The sequence below is a fragment of the Miniopterus schreibersii genome (assembly GCF_964146895.1).
Source record: "Miniopterus schreibersii genome assembly, chromosome: 14".
NCBI classification, from domain to species: Eukaryota; Metazoa; Chordata; class Mammalia; order Chiroptera; family Miniopteridae; genus Miniopterus; species Miniopterus schreibersii.
This window is the reverse complement of record NC_138114.1, coordinates 5,659,166-5,681,307: the sequence shown is the minus strand read 5'-3', so window position 1 is coordinate 5,681,307 and position 22,142 is coordinate 5,659,166. Positions and strand designations below refer to the sequence as shown.

Here is a 22,142-nt window from a genome sequence, read left to right as displayed (position 1 = left end):
GGCTTGCAGGGCTCGGGGGACCTAGTCCTTGTTATGGGATGCAGAGAGAGAAGGACATCTGGGAGAGACCCTGGTTTCTCTTGGGGAAAATGGGAAAGGAAATGTCCTGGACTCGTCCATAGGATGCTCCTAGTCACAGGCCCAGATTGGAAAGAAAAGGGGGACCGACTATCTGGGGCCAGGAGTCACAGGGCCTTGGTGGGCGGAGCAGCTCCCACTGTGTGGTGGTGGGTCTGGGAGGCAGGGGTGCTCAGTGACGGACAAGGTGGGAGGAGGAACCTGGGCACAGCATGGGATCACACCACAGCGAGAAAATGCCTCCTTCACCCCCCTTTCAACCCCTTGAGTATACCAGGGAGGAGTGTTGATCTGGGGCTGGTGTGTCTCTAACACCTCTCCAGCACTTGTGGTTCTCCCCTGAAAAAAAATTGGGGGTGCAGGAAAAGCAGGCCTCATCTCAGAGCCTTCAGTGGCAACGATAACTAGCTGCAAGTTGATGACTTTCTGTCTTCACTATGTTATTCTAATGGCTAACTTCTGTTTATGGAAAGTAATACTGGTTTCCATTCATGAGAGTGAGATCAGGTTTTTCTTTCTAAAATACATCTGTTAAAAATAAAAGGTGTTGCACATCAATGTGAATGTAGTGTTTAATGCCACTGGACTATACACTTAAAAATGGTTACAATGGTGAATTATGTTATGTGCATTTTGTCACAGTAAAAAATGTAACAAGTGAGACTGCTTAAGGAAAAGTTTACATAAATTGCAGTAGAGATAAGAGGTGGGTAGGACAAAAATCTGGAAGAAACCCTATCTGTATAGCCTCCCTGGTTCTGTAAGGAGTGAAAGCAAGTCCCACAGAGGTTGAGTAGAACGAATAGCACTTTAGAGCCAGAGAAATCTGAAGTTGTATAACTTGGGACAAGTCACTTATATTTTTTTACTTTTGGTTTTATTATTGCTAAAATGGAGACATTATTACCCATGTCACAAGGATCACTAAGGTTTATACTGTAGAACACATGTGTGGGGAGAGACAAACTTTCCTCTACCCTCCAGGTTCCTCTGGCTGGAGGAATAATAATAATTATTATTAATAATTGTCTAATAATCAAATAGACGAGAATAGATTAGCAAGAAAAAATAAGCCAGTTCAGTGCCTACGTGTGTACAGGAACCCGCGACGTGTCAGAGACCCCACGCACCGGGAGGTTCACGGGCGGAAAGGGGACTGAGACACACACCACGTTCGGAGCTAGGGGTGAGGTAATGTGCCTTGGGGACCGCAAAGGGTCATTGCAGGATAAGAAAAGCAGATGTTAAGTAAATAAAAGTTGGCCATGTACGTGGGTCCAAAAAGTTATCAGTGATAATCTCTTGTGTGCAAGGCCTCTAATTCAAGTTCTTCTAGGCAGTTAAGGGTGGGGGACAAGTGTCTCTGGAGCCCGAGGCTGAAGTTGCCGTTTGTTTGCTCAAAACAACCTGCATACCATAGAGGCAGGGTGGAATAATAATAATTATTATTATTAATTATAGGGGTGACTTATTCTGGACCCTCACATACGCATTACCAAGCGCAAAGCCTAGCACATGGGGTACTTAAATCTGGTACTCTCCTGTTCCCTGTCCCCCCTTTGCTGTGCTGCCCCTCCCCTGGCCTGCCCCTCCCCTGCTCCCCAGACTGGGCACCACACTGGCTTGCCCACAGCCATTTTCCTTCTGGTCTCTGTTTTTTATGTTGAAGATCACCCTTGGCATCAGATCCCTGAAGGAGCCAGCATCTCTCAAGGGACACCAGGGTCACGCCCAGGGCTCCTCTGTTAGCCTTTCGGGACCTGGCTGACACCCAGATCCTCTTAGGGCCTCTTCCTTCCCACAGCCCACTTCCACTGTGACAGCCGATGGCACAGGGCCCCAGACTCGGGGATATTATAGTCAGATTTGACTCATTTAGTAAGATCTCAGACTTGCGTGCCTGCTGGCAAAGCAGCCAGCACATTTCCACTTAATTGCATGAACTACATGTAATGGACTAATTCTCAAGACCTGGTTCCAGGAACGGTGTGCCCTGCTCACTGTTTGCAGCGAGAGACGTGCCAGGCGGTGAGCACCCGACACACCGCCTGTCGTCTGTCTAGCGATGTGATTGTCCCGATGCCCTTGATGCTGCCCTGAGCCCATGACGCACGATGAAGATCACGCTCAGTCCGCACTCGAGTTCTCTCTCCAAAGCCCTGTGTCCCCCCCCTCGCTAGCAGGAGGTGGGCCGAGAGCAGGGAGCAGGGAGGTGGGAGAGGGAGCGGCTGGCAGGCGCTGGGGGGAAGGCGAGGCTGCGCTGCCTTAAAGCAGACCCTGGGGGTGGGCCGCTGGCCCCGGCCTTTGAGTGCATGTCCCCACGGCTTCCCACGGGTGGGCTTAGCTTCAGTAACAGAGGGTTCCAGGCTTTTTCATCTTCGTGGTGTCAGCTTCTGCTTGAAGTGTTTGTTGGGTCATGAAAACTCCTGGCGCATCCTTGGTTCCCCCGCCGGCTCCCTTTCCACGGCTGGGGGGCTCATGCCTGCGCAGTTATCCCAGCTCTGCGTGTGCGCTTCTTGGCCGGAATGGAAATGGGCTGAACAGAACGGGGAGAATAATTCCAAACATAGGACGGAAAACTGTAGCACACTAAACGCAGCCAGTTCACAAATGGGCATAAAATGAGGAGCAGGAAAATAAAAAGAAAGGTAAATAGAAAACGAAAAATAAATGAAATAGATAGCAAGGACTAGGTACGAACACTTCAGTTGTCATAAGTGTGACTAGGGCAGATTCGTCTGCCTCTTAAATGATAGGAAGTGGAAGGTTGGCTTTAAACGCAGAGAGCAAGCCCGGCTGGGCGCTCAGCTGGCTGGGGCGTCGCCCACACACCAAGACGGTGGGTGCATCTCCCGTCAGGGCACCTGAAAAACCAACCAATGGTGCATAAGTGAGCAAACAGCACATCTCTCTCTAAATCAGTAAATTTAAAAAAAAAAAAAAAAAAGGAGAGCAATAAACAAAAAGGTTTAAAAACAAAACAATGGAAAAAAGAAAAGCCAGAACGTTGATCAAAAAGAAAGTAGATTTAGCAACATCAACAAACTACCAAGAAAATAGAACAGATATGAACTTTTACTCTCTTAATACATAGCTTTCAAGGATTTATTGTTTTTCATCCTTTAAAAAAACTTTTTCTTAAAAAATGATATCATGGCGACACATTTACTGACAATAGTGAGCAAGAAAAAAAGACAGAAATTAAGAACAAAATGCTAGCGAGTGAGGATGTGTGTGTAAGAGAGAGGGCGAAATCTGCACAAGTGAGGTCAGGCACGCACTCCATACTTTCTAAATTAATAAGAAAATCGAAACCTAGATCCAAACTTCGGGTTAAGGATGACAGGTTGAAAAGCCCCAGCCTCCGGGCAGGCTTCGACAGGAAGCGCCTGGGTGGAGGGGACAGGCGGAGACGCTGCTGCGCCGTGCCAGGAAGCGGGCGGCAGAGGTCGCTGGTCAGCAGGCCCGACGGCGAGATTCCAGACCAGCACGGGGGGCTCACACCTGTCCGCGCTGCAAAACAGCCCCCCAGCAAAGACCAGGCAATTGGCAAGACCAGAGGCCACGGCAAATGAGGACCAGGCATCTCGGGAGAACTGGTTGGACGTCAGTTTAAAGAGCAATTAGAGCCCAGATGTCCTGAACAACCTCAGGCAAAGCCAGGCCGCCCTCCCCCTGGGGCCTGACGCTGCAGTTTGTTCCCTGGGAGGCTGGAGAGGCACCTCGTGTGAGGACACTGGCCCAGCTGTCGGTATCGGGCCACCTGCGAGCAGCAGGTGCGAGGGAAGCTGACGTGCGGACAGGTTCACCAGCCCTCCCGGCCTCCCGCCACACTTGCTCCCAGGCCCCAGCAGTCTGGAACGACCTTCAGGAAGGAGGTGAAGAATTTCCACTGGAGAATCTGACAGGCCAAGAAGAAGAAGAAAAAAAACATCCTGAGGCAGGGTCCCCAGTGAAACAGCCCACGGCCTGCCCTGTCCCCGCCTCTGCTCACGCAGCCTCCCGCCAGGGCCCAGGGAACCGTCCCTCAAGGAGCTTCGGTCACTAGACATTTAGGGAAATCTCACGGGAAGGACAGGCGCAAGCTCAGGAAAGAGAAAAGGCAAGTTGGAGGCAGCAAAACCCATCTGGGGGAAGAAAACTGTTACGTAAAGCCCTTTAACATCTCCGCAGAGACACTGAAAATGGACAGCCGGGAAGCAGACCAGCTCGGGGAATTCAGAAATTACATAACAGAAGCAAAAGCTCGGAGGGCTGGATGGAAAGCTTGACACCATCTCCCGGAAAGAAGGGAATAAAGGCGGGGAAAGAGGAGCGACGATCCTGGGTCTGCAGAGAGGGACTTGTAGAGAGAGCAGTTCCAGAAAGAGGAGAGGGGGCCGTGGAGAAACGCTCTGAGTAAACCGAGTTCCCGGGAGCGGGAGCACCAGCCCGGGGACGGACCCGGGACCAGCGTCACCTGGAGGCTCCGGAAGCTGGGGGCAGCGCAGGGTTTATAAAGCTGACTCTCAGCCTTCCCTCTGGGCGTGCCACAGATAACGCCTAAAATGTTAAATCAAGGCATAGTCATGTAGCATATTATTTAGAAATCAACGTAGGAAAAGAGAGAAGACACCTCGCGAAGCGCTGAACGTGGTGACGAGGTCCCGGGGGGCAGAGAGGGAGGCGCTGCCAGCTATCGCGAGCCTTGTGTAGCCATTTGATTCTTTAGCCACGTTTAGATAGAATTTTAACTACAAAGGTGAAATAAAATGAAATTGTTTATTTTTGGAATTTTCAGGATACAACTACTACAAATCAAAGCCGTAGGGTAGGGCTGTGGGGGTCATGGAGAGGGAGGGAGGTGGTGAGATTTATCTGTAATTATTTCGATTCCTCACACCAAGACTATATTCACTGAAGTCCATCTTTTAAAATATTTTTTTATTTAAACAAGAAAAGGAAACCAAAAACCAAAAGAAGGAATGCAGCAGGGACACGGCCCTGGAGAGCTCTTCGGGGACCAGCGGGGAGCCGGCTTTCCGGGCAGAGCGGCCGAGTGGCCTCGCAGGGGCAGCCCCGTGCACACCCGCCCCACGTGCCTCGCAGCCAAGGCCATTTAGCCGTCACTTGGGGAGCAGCTGGGTTTTGTTTTGATTTTTTCCAGGAGAGTAAGTGATGGTAAGCCCGGCAGTGGGAAGAAGATTGATTTAAAGTTTGATTTAATTTAGACTAAAAGCTTGGAATTGGGAGGAGGAAAGACAAGATGGATGGGAAGCAGATGCACTTCTAGGAGGAACATTAATACTGGACAATCAGAAACCAGGGGGACCACCTGACCCAGAGCTGGGAGGTCACGCAGAATGTGAGCGCGCGGCCAGTGCCTTCTCAGCTGCTGTTTACTGAACTTGCACATCAGAGAAAAAGCAGCGCTGTCATGAGCTGGTTCCCTGGGTCCTCGCCCTGAGGACGGTGCCTGGATTGTCTCCACTTTTCAGATCAGGGAACCTGGAGGCTGGAATCAGGCCTAGGCTAATGGGTACACTGCCATGGTGCCTGCAGCCTGAAATAAGTGCTGAGGCTGCCAGCAAGCAGCTCTTTGCTCTGCCCACATTGCCCACAGTTTCGGCGGGGTGAGACTGCCCACCATGGCCCGTCCCAGCACTATCTGGGGCAGAGTTACATGTTGCCAGGCTGCCCAGAGCCCATCGCAGGCCTCTGATGCCTTTTACATCTAGACCTCATACACTGAGCATCCTTCATAAGTTGTGAACTTTCACTCAAACCAGCCAAGAAGCCATCATTATTAATATTATTATTGCTGCTTTTGAAATTGCTACTGCTATTTTATAGCACTTAGTTTAATGTCGTCTCCATTCTAAACAGTAAACTTATCCAGGTAGGGCCCAGTCTATCTTATCTTTTCTCTTCTCCCACCTCCTAGTACCATGCCTGACTCATAATTGATGCTCAGTAATATTTGAGCTTATATGAATAATTGAGTGAATGAATGACCACTGACTCAGCCTTGTGTTAGATCCTCAGTGGGAAAATATTTCACTGTTTTTGTAAAGTGCCTGATGGTCTGCAAAGAGCTTATTAACCTGCCATCCTCTGTGAGAATTAAGTTCATCAGGGTCGGGATTTTGTCTGTTTTGTTTGCCTCCATGTCCTCAGTGCCTCACTGTAGGGAAAGCTCAAAAGATACTTGAGTAAACGTGTATGATTTCCTTTGAGCCTCACAGCAACCTTACAAGGGCAGATACAATTAATTTCCACTGTATAGATGGAGAAAGTGATCCTCAGGAAGGTGGAAGCTTGCATACTATAATGGAAAGAAAATATTTGGAATCAGAGAACCTGGGTTCAAATCCCATTTGTACCACGCATTAGCTGTAGATCCGGCAGATCACTGAAGTCCAGCTGCTCCCATTGGCATGACGTTCTGGGGCTCCAGTGCCCAAGGGCTTGACAGATGGAAGGTGGTGGTGGTAGTAGTGGTGTCAATGCTGCCTAAACTCTCAGAGACACGATCCCTATAATCACTAGAATGGAACCTAAGTAGAAGACCTCCAAGAAGCATAAGAAGGCTTCTAAAATAAAGTGAGGCAAGCAGGTGACACAGAAAGCAGGTGATGATTCAGAAAGCCAGGATCATCCATACCCAAGGGGTCCTTGGGAGCAGCCCTGCTTATTGGCCGCATTTACTTTTCAATTAGGAGTCTGGGCCAGGGGTCCAGGACTGTCACAGACAGCCAGTGTCTGGACCGCAATGAGTCACTTCACAGAACCTGGCATGACAGAGGAAAACGGCAGATCCCTGGATTTTGGCTTCACTGCTTACTAGCTAGTAACCAGAGAAAGTAGTTCCCTCTCTGAGCCTCAGTTCCTGCTTGTGAGATGAGCGTAACCACACCTACTGTATAGGACTGATACACGAAAGTAAGGTTGAACATGTGGGAAATGCTCTTGTGGTGTTTTTCTTCCCCCGAGTGGAGCTGTACCCAGTGGAGTTCTAGCAAGCATCCAGCCCAGGCGAGCAGAGGAGCCCAGTGGCATGCAGCATGGCCCTGACCTTGGCTCTGCCTCCTTTTATGGCTTTGGGCCTAAATAAAGACTAACACAGTGCACTATGGGCCAGGCAGGCATGGTTCTAAGTGCTCTGCATGTATTAACTTGCTTTAACTCTCACAGCAACTCTACAAGGTTATATAATTATCTCCAAGGATGGCCACCACCCAGTCCTCTCCTCCCTGCACACACACACACACACACACACATGCACGTACACACACTCCCTTCTTTTCAACAAGTGGGCCCAGTCCCCTCCTCTGCTCCTGAGCTGCCCTTGGGATTATTTGACCAATAGAATGAGACAGGGGTGATGCTGTGCAAGCTCCAGTGCCGGTCCTGGGACACTGAGCAGTTTCTGCTTTCACTCTGGGAAGCCGCAGCTATGCTGTGGGGGCGCTGAAGTGTCCACAGAAAGATGAGGAAACATGTGGGGAAGAGACCAATGGCCCAGGCAGGCGAGTGAGGCCTTCTCCCACCTTCCAGCCTATTCCAGCCACCAGCTGAGTGAGTGATGCTGGACCACGACCAGTAGAGCAATGTCGGTTGGGCCCTGCCTGTTTTTAAAGCCGCTAAGTTTGGAGGTTGTTTGTTACACAGCAACGGATGACTGAAACAACTTAGAAATGATTGTTATCCCCACTTTCCAGATAAGGAAATTGAGGCACAGAGTGGTTAAGTGACTTGTTTGAGATCACATAAAGCTAGTAAGCACTGCGGCCAAGATCCAAAACTAAGCACTCTGACCACAGAGTCCACTCTCCTAATCATTGTTATACAGTGTGCTGCTTTTAGTGATGTTAAAAAAGACAGAACATGCATGCTCAGTGAATTTACAGACCTGGAGAGACAGCAAAGGAGGAAAACAGCATTGAGATTCAAAATATTTTTGGCAGGCTGGTTTCATGGGAAATTAAGATAAAATATAAAGCTGTCCCTTTGGTTCAAAAATTACTTGATTTCACAGAATGGAAAGACCTAAATTTAAGAGTAGGTGGAGGAGGCAGAGTTGAGTTTTAATTAGCTGGAAGCTCAGTGGAGACTAACTGTGAGATGTGGGTGTCAGAAAAGATACTGAGGACCACGGTTGTATTGTGATACATAGAAAGTAGAACAAGGGAGAGGACCTCACTGAGTTCTGCCATGTCAGATCGGGTCACAACTGGAGAATGACAGTCCCCTCAAGACACCACGCTTCCAGCACAGCGGGGAGGTGAGGGGTCTGCACTCCTGCCATGAGGGACAAAGTGAGTAAACCATCTGGAGAAATCTTGGGAAGGTCACTAGACCAGGCACTACATCCTCATGTGACCCTCCAGAAGTGACAGGCAGGAGGAGCGGAATTGCGCTGAGGCCTCGGTGCCACCACACGTGAGGGACACCCCCAGTGGAGCGGGCTGCCCGCAGGGATGCGCTCCAGTCCCGGTATCTTGGGTAAGCGAGGGTCCATCGTCGGGGGAAGTTAGCAGGGCTGCTCTCCGATTGCCCTTCCAGTTCCCCGGGGAAGAGGTTGGCGGAGCCTGAGGCCGGGAGGGGTGACGAGCACCTGGAATCGGCTCAGCCGCAGCGGTTTGCAGAGGCTCCTCTCGGGATGAGTAGGCCCAGTGGAGAAGCAGGCGGGCTCTGGAGTCTGGGCAGAGTGGAGCAGCTTCCCTATCCCTGCCATCGGTGCCACCGCAGGCTCAGGTGGCCGTTTTGTGCAGAACTCAGCTGCGGCACCTGGCGCAGGTTGGCAGCGAGCGGGCTGCTGGATACCGACCTGAACACATGGGTCTTGGCCATGTTGCCATTTGGCTCAGTGAACTTGCCCCTGACTTCCCGAGAAGTCCTGAAGAGCCTGGCTCCATTCCCTCCTCTCTGCTTGCCACCTGAAAATTCTGTCCACACAACAGCGAGCGACTGGCTACCTCTCAGCTGCTCGCACGCATCCTGGCCCAGCGAATTCCAGCCGGCCTGCTGCGCTCTGCAGGGACAGGCTGAGCGAGGGGGCGCCTAGGCCGTGCACAGCCCCCAGCTCCCAGGCTGGCCGCGGAGCAGGAGCCTCGCAGCATCAGATGTCACCCTGAGCTCACTGGGCACCGACGTCAGCATTGCCATTAGTGCTGTAGAAGAAAAGTTAAAAATGAATTTTTTCCTGTTTAAAATGTTTTGGGGGACAACTTCAAATGCTTTTATGAAGAATTATTCATTGAAGTCTTATCCAAAGAGTCATCTATTTAGGTTCAAATGTCGGAATTTGTGGAGTTTTTTAAGGGATGCTTTGTATTTTTGCAGATATTTGAGAAATATAATGCCCCAATATTACACAGATCAAAATGAAAGTCCTAGTCAAGTTACTTTAATGCAAATAGAAATTCATTTACTAAATTTAAATTGACAGTAGCAGCCAACTTGTATTAAACAATTTTAAACAATAGTTAAAGTAGTTTTTGCACATGTGGCATGTCAAAGAAAAATATAAGATTGAAGTAATCCCCAAATCTGTGTTTTAAAGCTTATCTTGCACCACCCACCAGGCTGTGAAAGGGGGTGCCTGGCTTAGCCACGTGCAGTGTCCCGTGCGTGCCTACAATGACTGTTGTATGGCGCTATTTGCCCCTGTGGCAGCGAAAGAACAGCAAGTTGCTAAGAGGCCTGAGGACAGCTCAAGGATGTATAAACCTCAAGTGACCAGTGTCAAGTTGCCCCCAAAGTTTCGCACCCAGAGTGATGCTACCTACAAAATGGATCTTCGCTTCCTGGAAATTATTTCTGTTTTCTTTTTCCTTCCGTGTCGCTGGCGGCCCATGTGAATGTAATGAGTGTCTCTCAGGGCCGGCCCGCTGCAGTCCGCATGGGTGTCAGCTTACTGTACCACTCGTGGTAGATCAATCCTCTGGCTTTCAAATGAACCCAGTTAATTTAGAGAAAGAGCTGGGAGGCTGATTGGTAAATTACTAGTTTTATCAATTACTAGGCAGAAAAATGAATGAGACAACATTGAGGCCGCACAGAAAACATTTTATTCATTGCTTAGATGAGCATACTTACTTTTGTTATATTTGGGGCATTCTAGCTCCTTAATACATTAGTGGGAGTCTGAGTTATTGTTTATCAGCAAAGTGGAGGTGATCTGGGGCTGCTGTGGGCTCCCGCCTTGCCTGATCTGCCGCGTGTGACAGCTACAGCTCCGGTCCTCAGTGAACTGCAGCCTCTGTGGAGGGTGGCGACCAGGGGAGCCTTCCTCGGCCCAGCACAGCATGTGCCCTTGGCATAGGCAGCCAGGCTGGCGCAGGTCAATGCTGAGCAGCGACACCGTGTTTCTCAGGTGAACCTGTTCTCAGCTAAGTGACAGAGTGGCCCTTTCTCAGCAGCACCATGTAACCCGAGCTCAGCATTAGTTATGGGGCGCCCCTCACAGCACTAAGACAGAACCAAACTCTTTTCAGCCAGGGGTGGGGTGGGAGACCTGCCGTCCCAGGCAAGTCCCTGGGCCCAGCACCAACATGTCCCAACAGTGAATATTTTGATCAGGAACAAACTAGTGAGGGAGTGGCTCGGAGGCGTAGGCCATCCTGAGCGGTTGGGTCAGCCTCCAAGAGGTCAGCCTGTGCACCATGGGGTAGACACCGGCCGGAGCTGTGCAGCCCTGGAAACACGGCAGGACAGCTACATGGAAGGGCAGGCCTATGGTTCGGTGCCTCAGACCCTGGGCAGTGGAGCGGTCCTGTGTCCCCTGGGCTCCTGTGTGGGGCAGGCCAAGCACAACTGCTGACCACTGTCTGCTGGTCCTGAAGAAATGGCGAGCCTTCTCCAAACCTTCCAGGCAGGTCCCAAGAGCTGAGGGCAGGGGGAGCCTCGAGATGGGTGGCAATCGACACCCACATCTCCCTGAGTCCTGGGCCAGAGAAGATTCTGGAAAGAAGTGGGCGGCCAGTGAAGACACCCACCCCGCCAGGAAGCTCAGAGCTCACCCTCTGCTGGCGGGTTCCCTTCTGAATGCTCCTGCCCTCAGCTGCAGTGACTGACAGTCACAAACTGCCAGCGCCAGAGGGACCAGTCTCTCCCTAAATCCCCTACCTGGAACACCAGGCATTTTAAGGAGGCAGAGAGGCCTGTGGTTAGTGCGGTGAGTCAAGGAGGAAAGGGGTCATTTTCACACTTCAGGACCTCCCTCTGCGCAGGGCAGGGCAGGGCCGTCTGGATCAGGACCCTGGCATGGCGAATGGCGTGGACTAACTGCAGAGAAGCCCAGGACCTCAGGAAGAGGACCCGCCCACCCGGAAAGACACCCCCTCAGGGCCTGGGAGGGGTCGTTAGCTCTGTGGCTGGAGGGGCCCAGACCCCGGCTGGAGCAGCAAGTCTGTCCCAGGCCCCAGGCCCCAGGCCCCGGGTCCCAGCTCACCCTTGGATCCCAGCTGGCCTTTCGTGGGCTCAGGTCCTAGGCCTCACAGGCCCTCAAGTGAGGGATTCAGGCTGTGGCCCCCTGGGGCAGAGGGAAAGGTGCAGGGAGCTGGTTTCAGGCTGTGGCCCCCTGGGGCAGAGGGAAAGGTGCAGGGAGCTGGATTCGGGCTGTGGCCCCCTGGGGCAGAGGGAAAGGTGCAGGGAGCTGGATTCGGGCTGTGGCCCCCTGGGGCAGAGGGAAAGGTGCAGGGAGCTGGTGCTTCGACCCCGAAGCCCTGCCTTCCACAGGGCACAGCGCTGTCTCTCTGACACTCTGCACAGAGGAGCACAGCTCACTCGCCGACAGGTTCTCTAGGGAAACCAGGTGCAGCCAAAACACAGTGGCGAGGCCGGGTGCGTCCTCTGGAGGCGGCGGGAGCTTTAGGACAAAGCCCGCAGCAAAGGCTGAGGCTGCAGGTGCCGCAGCTCAGCTCCCGCCGAGGGAAGTGCCGCGCCGGGAAGCATCTGTCTCTAGCTGCAGGCTGCCTTTTCAATATCTGCATTTTGGACAGTGATGGACGACGGGTGAGACTTATGAGATACCGAGGGGAGGGGGTGTCTCTCCTTGGCAGTGAACTTCATTCTGACCTGTGTTGTTTAAAATTTGGAGTGGCTCTGTTCCTGGTTGGGTGTCAGAGGCTAAAGCTTTTTAAGATTGATCTGAGGCCACAATCAGAATTAGAGGAGATAAGGGACCCTGAGTGATTGCTTTTTAAAAGATGTCTGCAATTTTCTAAGATGCCGCCCTCGCAAAATCTTATCATGCCCCTTGCTAAGGAGCTTTTCAGAAGTTGGTTGTTCAGACAGTCTCTCTGCAGACAAGGTAAAAAAGGAAGCCTCCCCAGAGAGCCAGCCTTTGATCTGTTGGCGGGAGAGCTGAATTAGAGCGTGAAGATCTCAGAACTGTTGTGCCCCAAAACTCAGACAGGTAGGGGTACAGACATCCCAGGCCCTGCAGGAGGCCACCAGTAACTAGGAAGGGGGGACCCTGGAGACTCCTGAGTCCACATCCTACTTTACTTTGTGGCACAAGCAATGGCATTATTGGGGAAGGGGGTTGTTCCTAGAAACAAACCAAATTCACCAATATATTGGTTAAAAGTGGTTTTAAAATAATCAAATGATGAGTACTCATATTCATTCAGCCTTTAGTGCTTCCAGACCACCAGCTGAGGCAACCCAGTGAGGAACCAAGGGCAGAGGTTACTATTCTCATTGCTACAGTGAGAAAACCAGGCCTCGGGCCTGGACCTGAGTGGCAACGTCACATGATTACAAACTATAATATGTTCCAGTGTGTATAGACGTACCCAACCCCTGTAAGACAGTCACACGTGGATCCTGCTCTTTGGCTCTGCTCAGATATCACAACAGTAGCACTTCCTCCTGCCAGATGCTGAGCCCTGCGCTGTCAAGGCTCATGAGACCTCAGAACACCCCACATTATAGAAGGGGAAACTGAGGCACAGGGATTGGCCGTGGAGGCCCTATCTGAGCCTCAACCCCAGCCCTAAGCTTTCACTAATGACACCTGCACCGGGCTGCCTTCCTGGGTGCCTGCGACAGCTCAGCCCCAGAGAACCCCTTTGAACAGGGAGGGAAAGGAGCCTGGGCAGGCAAACTTGTCTAAACACTTACTGACCACAAGCAGTGGAGTCAGATGAAAGCTGGCGCCTGTGAGGTTCCATGACTGCCCCGCACCCTCACAGACTTCAGATACAGTAGGTGCTTGTCTCTTCATGACCTGGGTAAGCTCCGGGTGTAAGTCATCTGAATGGAGACAGGTGTCCATTCCTGTCCCTGTTGCTGGTTTCGTCTCACTGTCCTGGACAGAGCTGAGGCCTCCAGGCCACTGGGGTGTTGGGAGCTGTTCCCGAGAGGGACCATTCCTTGCCGAACAAGCTATGGCAGCCTCCTGGGGTGGCCAGGGGCTGGTGCACTGTGGCCAGAGGACTTGGCGAGTAATTATCACCAGATCTGAGTGAGAGGGAAGCTGAGAGGTGGGCCACTCCAAGTGTTTGCAGAAGGGATGGAGAGGGAAACACTCTCCTTCGCTGGGAGTGATGGACGGACCCTCTGGGCTGCAGAAAGGCCTGGCCTGGCCCTTGACGTGCTAACTGGGGAACACTTAGGGCAGTGACCGTGGAGAGATGGCAGCAGCCCATGAATTACTACACTACCCCCTTTTTTACTTTTACATTAAATTTTCCTATTTTAATGTAAATGTTACAGGGCAAAACGTAAAAGCTGCCTCGCTGCTCCCACCGCTCGCCCCCGAAGTGTAAGCTTTCTGCGCCGTTTCTGCGTATTCACACGTGACGTGTGGGCTCTCGAGTGAGGGCAGTAACAGAAACTGGGACGGGGTCATACTGAAATTATTTTTCTAGCCTTCTTTTATTTTAAAAATTTGGTTTAGACGCCTTCTGTATTTACCTCATTTGGATGCGGCTGTACTAGGAGTTTTAACCCCTCACTTACTGACGGACAGGGAGTTGTTTCCCTGCTTCCCTGGGAGAGGAAAAGGCTGCAGTGGGCGTCGCTGTGCACACGTGGTCGTGCACGTGTCTCCTGGGAACGGGTTTCAAAATTCAACACTAGGTTAAGTGGTTATTCCATTTTCAAACTTTAGACATTGCAAAGTTGTTTACAAAAGGTCATAGCACACGGCCATCCCGTCAGAGGTTCATGAGCATGCTCACCCTGCTTGCTCTGCCAGCGGTAGACATCAGCAGCCCCTTCCAGCTAAGGATCTGATGACACGCTTACCGACCATGTGTCTTTCCTCTGTTCATTTCTTAATGCCCTTTATCCATTTTTCTATTGTGTTTTTTTGGTCTTTTACTTTAATAATACATTTTACTTAACCCAATATATCAAAAACTTATCATTTTAATATGTAAACTATAAAATTATTGAGATACTTTTTTTAATATTAAGTCCTTGGAAAACACTACAGCATATCTCAATTTGGACATTAAATTTTCATCAAAAATACTTGGTTTGTATTTGGATTTGATAAAATTACATTTGAAGGAGTAGATTCACATACGCCAATTATTCCAGTTATACTGTGATAGGCAGAGTCAGGGTCCCCAAAAGGTGTCCATGTCCTGGGAACCTAGGAATGTTGTTATTCAAGAAACAATTAAGGTTACAGATGGGATCGAGGTGGCTGATCAGCTGACCTTATCATAAATAACTCTCCTGGGTTATCCAGGTGGGCCCAGCGTAATCACTAGCGTGCCTTATAGTGGAAAGGAGATGCAGGAGAGGAGGCCAGAGTCAGAGAGCAATTTCAAATGCAGTGCTGCTGGCTTTGATGATGGAGGAAGAGGCCAGGAGCCAAAGAATGCTGGCAGCCTCCAGAAGCTGGAAAAAGCAGGGAAACCGATTTCCTGTGAGCCTCTGGGAGGAAACAGCCCCACCAGCTCTTGATTGCAGCCTAGAGAGGCTAATTTCAGATTTCTGATCTCCAGAACTGTAAATATATATATATTTTAAGTTTTCCAATAACCGAATGAAGTGTAAATTTTTCTGAACAGCTTTACTGAGGTATAATTGACATGTAATAAACTGCACATATTTGACATGTACAATTTGATGAATTTTAATATAACTATACACCTGTGAAACCACCACCACAAATCAAGATGATAAATATATCTATTTCCCTGCAAAGCTCTTTGTGTCCTTTCGTAATCCCTCCCTCCACCCCCATCCCCACCCCTCTGACTCCCGACCCATGCAGCCACGGAGGTGCTCAGAGGCATTCGTAGAATTTTGTATAAACGGAACAGGACAGTAGGTATTCCGGCTTCTTTTGCCCAGTGTGATCACTGAGAGCCCACCCACGTGGCAGCGTGCGTGTCAGTCATTTTTATCGCTGAGACGTTTCCATCATATGGCTGCACTGGGGGTTTATTCGGTCAGCTGGTGGGGGCCGTGTGCATTGTATCCAGTCTTGGGATGTTAAAAATAAAGCTGCACCCGGGCCGGTTTGGCTCCGTGGTGAGGGCGTCAGCTTGCGGACTGAAGGGTCCCGATTCGGTCCGGCCAAGGGCGCGTGCCTCGGGTGCAGCTCGGCCCCTGGCCGCGGCCGGGCACGTGCGGGAGGCGACCCGTCGCTGTGTCCCTCACGCGGGTGTTTGTCTCTCTGCCCTCCCGCTCTCTCTGAAGAGCAATGGGGAAGATATTCTCGGGTCAGGATTGTAAAAGATAATAATAATAATGATAAAGCTGCTATAAACATTCACACGGCTGGACCATATCTTAGATGTGTTTAACTTTTTAAGAAACTGCTGAACTTTGTAACAGAATGGTGGCACCATCCCACGTTTCCACCAGCAGGGGACAGAGGCCTAGGTCCTCGACTCGCGCCGACGCTTGGTTTGGCCAGCCTTTTAGATTTTATCCGTTCCAATAGACATGTAGTGGTTTTCATCTGCACTTCCCTCATGGCTAATGCTGTGGAGGATCTTATGAGCTTATTTTATCTTCTAAAGTAAAGTATCTGTTCAAATCTTTTGCCTTTTTTAAAGATTGATTTGTTTGCTTTTTTTATTAAATTTTGAGAGTGCTTCATATATTTTGGATACAAGCATTTTATATATTTTGGGAAAAGCAGGGAAACAGATCTCCCTTGAGCCTCTAGGAGGAACACAGCTCTGCCAGCTCTTGATTGCAGCTCAGTAAGGCTCATTTCAGATTTATATATCCTGTATCTGAGCATATGATTTTCAAATATTTATAGATCCTGTCTTTATATATCCTGTACACACACACACACACACACACACATATATATATATATCCTGATATTCAAGTGTTATATATCCTGTATCCAATATATGGTTTTTAAATGTTTTCTCCCAGTGTGTAACTCATATTTTCATTCTCTTAATCATATATTTGGAAGAGTACGGGGGGGGGGTATTTAAATAAGTCACATTATTAATTAGTTCTTCTAATTGTGCTTCTGAGTTGTATCTAAGAAATCTTTGTTTAATTCAAGTCATACAGGTTTTCTACAAAAGCTTTACAGTCCTAGATTTTACATTTAGGTATATGATTTATCTTGAGTATATTTTTGTAAATGATGTGAGGCATGGATCAAAGTTTGTTTTTTTGCACATGAATGTGCAATAGTCCCACCACAATTGGGTGAAAACACTATTCTTCTTCCACTGAATTGCCTTTGCACTTTCTGTCAAAACTCCTATACATATGTATATATGTACATGTGTGTGTACATATATGTGTGTGTACATATATATATACACACAAGATAAATATACATATATATGATTTTTTAACTTTTATTTTATTTTTTTCCATCGCCATTTATCCCTTCTATGCCCTCTTCCCCGCCACCCACCATGTATGGGATTTTTGACATATATATGTCTATTTCTGAACTATATATTCTGTTTCACTGATCTATTCATCTATCTTGATGCCAACATCACAATGTTTTGATTACTGTAGCTTTATGATAAGTCTTGAAATCTGGCAGTATTAGATCTCCAACTTTGTTATTTTGTTTCAAAGTTGTCTGACTATTTTAGGTGCTTTATATTTCTACATGAATTTTAGAACAGCTGGTCAATTGTTTCAAAACACCTCCTGAGATTTTGATTGGGATTGCGTTAAATCTATAGGTCAATTTGGAAAAAATTGACATCTTAACAGTAGTAAGTCTTCCAACTAACCAATGCAGTACATATCTCCATATCTTCTTCCATTTCTCCCAGCAATTGTTTATAATTTTCAGTGCACAGATCTTGAACATGTTTCATCATATTTATGCCTAAGTATTTCATATTTTGCTATAATTAAAAATGGTTTTGGCCCTAGCCAGTTTGGTTGAGCGGTTAAAACGCTGGCCTGCGGACTGAAGGGGCCCAGGTTCGATTCCAGCCAAGGGCATGCACCTCAGCTGCAGGCTCAGCCCCTCAGGGCCAGGGGAGGAGGCCGGTCGGTGTTTGTCTCTCTCACATGGATGTTTCACTCTCTCTTCCCCTCCACTCTCTCTGAAAAGCAGTGGAAAAAATACCCTCGGCTGAGAATTTTTAAAATATGGTTTTGATTTTCTATTTCCAGTTGTTTGTTGCTAGTATATAGAGATGTGATTTAGTTTTGTGCATTTACCTTGTACCCTGCAACCCTGCAAACTCATTTGTTACTTCTAGTCACTTTTTTCCCCCTTCGGTAGAATTTCACCAGGTTTTCCGTGTAGATAACATAAGCAGGTCGTCTGTGAAAAGAGTTTTACTTCTTCCTTTCCAATCTGGACAAGTTTAACATTCTTCTTGCCTTCTTACAGCAGCTAGGGCTCCAGGACAATATTTAATAGAAGTGGTGAGAATAAACACCATTGTCTTGATCCTAGTCTATATATATATATATATATATATATACACACACACACACACACACACACACACACACACACACACACACACATACATATACATATACATATACATATACATATACATATACATATACATATACATATACATATCCTTTATCAAGTTGAAGAAGTTCTCTTTTATCCCTAGTTTGTTGAGAATTTTTATCAGGAATGGAAGTTGAAATTTTGTCAAATGCTTTTTCTACATCTTTTGAGATGATTGTATCTTTTCTCCTTTTTAGTTTATTAACATGATGAATTACATTGATTGATTTTGGAACTTTAAGCCAACATTGCATAATTGAGATAAACCCCAGTTGGCGTTAAGTATTTTACTTTTTATATATTGTTGAATCTGATTTGCTAAAATTTCACTGAGAATTGTTGCATCTATGTTCTTGAAGGATACTGGTCTATAGTGTCCTTTACTTGTAACATCTTTCACTAGTTTTATATCAGGGAAATACTGACCCCACAACGTGCACTGGAAAGTATGCCCTCTTTTTCAGTTTTCAAGAAGAGTTTGTGCAGTGTTGTATTATTTCTTCCTTAAATATTTGGTACCAGTGGAGCCATCTGAGCCTGGAGTTTTCTTTGTGGAAAGGTTTTTGTCTACAAATTCTATTTCTTTACCAAATATAGGGCTCTTTAGCTATTTCTTCCTGAGTGAGCTTAAGTAGTTTGTGTCTTATTTTGTCTATTTCATCTAAGTTGCCAAATTTGCTAACATATTGTTGTTCTTAATATCACCGTATTATCCTTGCACTAATTGAAAAATCTGTGGTGATATCACCTCTCTCATTCCTGATATTGGCAATTTATCTTCTTCTTTCCTAATTAGTCTTGCTAATCCCTTATCAATTTTATTGATCTCCTCAAAGACCAGCTTTTGGTTTCATGGGTTTTCTCTATTATTTTTCTATTTTTCACTTTATTTGTAATTACTCTAATCTTTATTTTTTTCTTTATTTTACTTTGGGCTTCATTTGCTCTTCTTTGCATAGTTTCTTAACGTGAAAACTGAGGTCATTGATTTGAGGCCTCTCTTCTTTTCTGATATTAGTACTTCATGCTATAATTTATCCCCTAAGTACTCTGAAAGGCATTTCACAAATTTTTGTATGTTGTGTTTTCATTTTTATCCAGTTCAAAGTGCTTTTAAATTTTTCCTTTTGATTTTTTCTTTGACCTATGAATTATTTAGAAGTGTTTTAATTCATTTTCAAATATTGGAGGATTTCCCAGAAATCTTTTTGTTATTGATTTTTAACTTAAAATTCCATTGTGGTCCAAGAAAATATGTTGTATTTGAATTTTCTTCCATTTATTGAGACTTGTTTATGCCCATCTTAGTAAAAGTTTTATGTCCATTTGAAAAGAATACATGGAGACAGCAAGTAGGTCAAGTTGGTTGATAGTGTTTTTCCAGGTCATCTATAGCCTTACTGATATTTTGTCTACTTGTCCTGTCAATTATTGATAAAGACATTGAATTTTTTTACTGTAATTGTTTCTTTCCTATTTCTTCTTGTTCTATCAGTTTTGTTTCATGTATTTTGGTGCATAAACTTTTAAGATTATTGTGTTGTTTTAATGAATTGCCTTTTTATTATTATGAAATGACTGGTAATATTCTTTGTCCTGAAATCTCTTTTGTCTGATATTAACATAGCCAGTCCAGCTTTAGTTTTTTTGTCCATGTGGCAATCCCTGCCTTTTAATCAAGGGTATTTAGGTCATTTTCATTTAATGTGATTGTTGATATGGTTTAGTTTAAACATCTCATCATCCTGCTATTTGTCCCCTATTTGTCCTATTCACCTCTTTTTCTGCCTTTTTTTAATTAAATTTTTGTCATTCCATTTTATGTTATTTGCTGGCTTAGCTTTAATAGTTTATTATTTTAGTGGTTGCTTTAGGGTTTCGGTATACAACTAACTTTTCATGGTCTACCTTCAAATATTATTTCATGCATCATAAAAGAAACTTACAACAGTATATTTACATTTATGCCCTCCCATCCTTTGTGCTATTTTTTAAAATAAGTATTTATTAATTTGAGAGAGAGAGGAAGGAACGTGGAGAGAGAGATAGAAACATCAGTGAGAGAGAAACATCACATCCATTGGCTGACTCCTGCACGCACCCTGCTGGGGAAGGAGCCCGCAACCCAGGCACATGCTCTGACTGGGAATCGAACCGGGACCTATTAGTTCATGGGTAGACCCTCAACCACTGAGCCACTCTGGCCTGGCTCCTTTGTGCTATTATTGATACACATATCACTTTTACATATGTTATAAGCTTAACACCATACTACTATTCTTTTCATTTAAACAGTCTATTATATTTTAAAGAGACTTAAATAATAAAAATAAATCTTATGTATTTATTCATATAGTTACCATTCCAGTAATTTTTATTCCTTTTGGGAGATCCTTATTTCCATCTAATATTATTTTCCTTCTGCCTCATTGTCTTTAACAAGTTTTGTCGTCTGATTTCACTAATAATGCATTATTTTAGCTTTTTTTATCTTAAAAGGTCTTTCTTTACTTAGCTTTAATTCCTGGGGGATATTTTCACTGGATTCAGAATACTAGGCTGACAGGTGTTTCTTTCAATATTTTTTAATGGTATTGCTCCACTAACTTCTCTCTTGCATTGTTTCTTACAAGAAATCTGCTGTCATTCTTACCTTTGCTCCTCTGTACATACTGTATCATTTTCCTCTGGCTACTTTTAAGAGTTTCATTTCATAACTGAGTTTGAACCATTTAATTTCATGTAGAGTGGAAACTTGATTCTCGAATTTAATTTGTTCCAGAAGGCTGCTTGAAAACCAAATCATTTTTTCCCATTAGAAATAATGTAAATTGAATTAGTCCATTCTGGATCCCCAAATGATTCCTGTTTTAATTTTTCTTATATACAGCACATGTCTTAATGTACTGTTCAATCTATAAATAAACACTTTAAAAACAAAAAGGATATGAAATGTAAATGAAAATTTAACAAAAAGGAAATGAAATGTACAGTAAAAATAAGCAGCAACAAAAGCAAAAACCCACAAAAATATTCACAGCACAATTTCCTGAGATGTTAACAATGTGAGGTTTAGCAGCAAACTGACTCATACTCGTGCATTCTCTCCTTTGTTTGTTGCCTGAGAGAAGCATGACTGATCACACAGATATCAGCATGAAAGAGTTGCTGGGTTGAGAGGCGAGTTGTTTGAGATGGAAGACGTTTGAGAACCAAGGTTTGACCGTAGTTTTCATCATGCCTCTTGTGCTTGGGGCTCATCAGACTTCTTAGATCTGTGACTTTTTTCTGTTCATAAATTTGGCAAAGTTTCAGCCATTATTTCTTCAAATATTTTTCGGTTCCCCTCTTCCTTTTCAAGCACTCTAATTACACATATTTTAGACTGCTCAAAGTTGTCCCTCATCTCTCTGATGCTCTGTTCATTTTGTAAATTCTCTTTTCTCGGTATGTTTTCTTTTGAATAGTTTCTATGGCTATATATTCAAGTTCTCAAATCTTTTCAACTGCAGTGTCAAATCTGCTGTTAATCCCACCCACTATATTCTTCATTTGTATATTGTATGTTTCATCCCTAGGCATTTGACTTGAGTCTTTTTTTATATCTTCTGTTGAAGGAGTCCCCCTGTCCTCACACAAGCTGTCAGATATCTGTAGCCCCACCCAACATCTTGACTGTCACGTCATAAAAGACCCTATGCTAGAACCACTTAGCTAAGCGATTCCAAAATTTCTACAGAAACCCTATAGGAGAATAAGTGCTTATTGCTGTTTCAAGCTACTGAGTTTTGGGGTTAACTTATAATATAGCAATAGATAACTAGTACTTACAGAATCTGACCTAGGAGGCTTTTTAGTTTCTGACTATCTTCACCAGCCCTTGAGGGTTCCACCACAGCCTGGGTTCCCCACTGCTGAGTTTAGTCAAATGAGAGGGAGCAAGGCTAATCACAAGGCTGCTTCCCCTCTGCCTATAGTGTTCCTGGAGTTTTCATTTAATATGCTATAGAAATGATAGATTTTGACTAAACCTTCTCATTTGACACTAATATAAGAGATATACCATCTCCCAAAGGCCCCTCTGCTGGGCAGCCTTACCCATTTCCCAGAGGTTGTTCTCTCTGAACAAACAGGT

The 22,142-nt window shown here is 46.2% G+C and overlaps 1 protein-coding gene across 1 annotated transcript in view; it reads left to right on the top strand.

Moving 5' to 3' along the window:
- ARHGAP22 (Rho GTPase activating protein 22) overlaps positions 1-22,142 on the top strand; it is a 182,677-nt gene that overhangs the window by 63,068 nt on the left and 97,467 nt on the right. The window lies entirely within an intron of this gene.